The sequence below is a fragment of the Mastomys coucha genome, unplaced genomic scaffold, assembly GCF_008632895.1.
Source record: "Mastomys coucha isolate ucsf_1 unplaced genomic scaffold, UCSF_Mcou_1 pScaffold18, whole genome shotgun sequence".
In the NCBI taxonomy this organism is placed as follows: domain Eukaryota; kingdom Metazoa; phylum Chordata; class Mammalia; order Rodentia; family Muridae; genus Mastomys; species Mastomys coucha.
In genome coordinates, this window is record NW_022196900.1 from 27157044 (window position 1) to 27158163 (window position 1120).

General features: G+C 51.9%; 1 protein-coding gene across 4 annotated transcripts in view; it reads right to left on the reverse strand.

Annotated features, from left to right (window-relative positions):
- Positions 1 to 1120, reverse strand: part of Astn2 (astrotactin 2) — a 1002270-nt gene that overhangs the window by 1000208 nt on the left and 942 nt on the right. The window lies entirely within an intron of this gene.

Sequence of the window (1120 nt, forward strand, 5' to 3'; positions counted from 1 at the left end):
AGAGAGAGAGAGAGAGAAGGGAAGGAGGAAGGGAGGGGAGAGAAGAAGGGAGGGAGGGAGAGGAGGGAATGGGGGGGGATTGTGCCATAGTGCCACCGGAAGTCTCCTGGGAACCCACCAGTAGTTTTCCTGCTTTGCCTCCACTAGAAAGCTCCACATACTCATGTAACAGCTAGTCGGAAAAGCGCAGTGCCTGCAAACTTAGTGGTTAGCTCGGCTACTGGCTCAGATGCATAAATGAAAGGGAAAGGAGGGAGGCATTAAAAAATACAAACCCATCAGGGAATGAACATCCCAGAGGAGTGAAATCTAGTCCATAACTCTACAAGTCTTTTCCGGAGAGCAAAGAGTTAATCTCGGAGGATCCAGGCTGGCTCCTAAGTATGCCAACCACTAAAGTCCGCCACTTAGCGACACTGGAACAAGATTCAGATCCCCCGCTCCCCCTACCCTCCTCCTCCAAAAAAACCCCCCAAAACAAGGATCCTGCAGAATCGTCTCCACGCGAACCCTTGGCGCCTCTCCCGCACTGCTGTTGGCCTGACTCCGACAACCAATCCGGCCCCGCGCCCCCAAGAGGGGAGGGGAAAGAGAGAGAGCAGCGAGCGCGGGAGAGCTAAGGGGAACAACATTTTTGTAAACGCTCTCTGAGATAATTAAGCTATCAATTACCCGGGTGGGAAATCAGCCGCGCTTCCCACAGCTCCTCGGAAGGGCCGACTCCTCCGGGATTCGCGCTGGGAATCAGCAGGCGGCAAGCTGCTGGCGAACTTTCTGATTAACTTTTGTATTTGAGCCCCCTACCCCCATCAGTTTCCTCTTCGGTCCTTTTTCTTGCCTTTATAAACATTAGCCCAGTAAGTGAACAGCGATGACAAGCTTACTCGTGACTAGGAGTAATGGAGAAAGGAGAAGGTGATAAGAATAGCGGGGATGGAGGGAGAATCTAAAAGTAGAGATCTTGGGCTCAGAACCTCAGTCCTCAAATATCTACTCAATCGATTCCAGCCCCAATTTACGGAAGGCCACAACCGAAGCTCAGAGGGGAAGCGACTTAACCAAGGTCACCAAGCCCATGATTAGGGAAAGCTTTTGAGGACTGGGTCTTTCCTTGTTCACG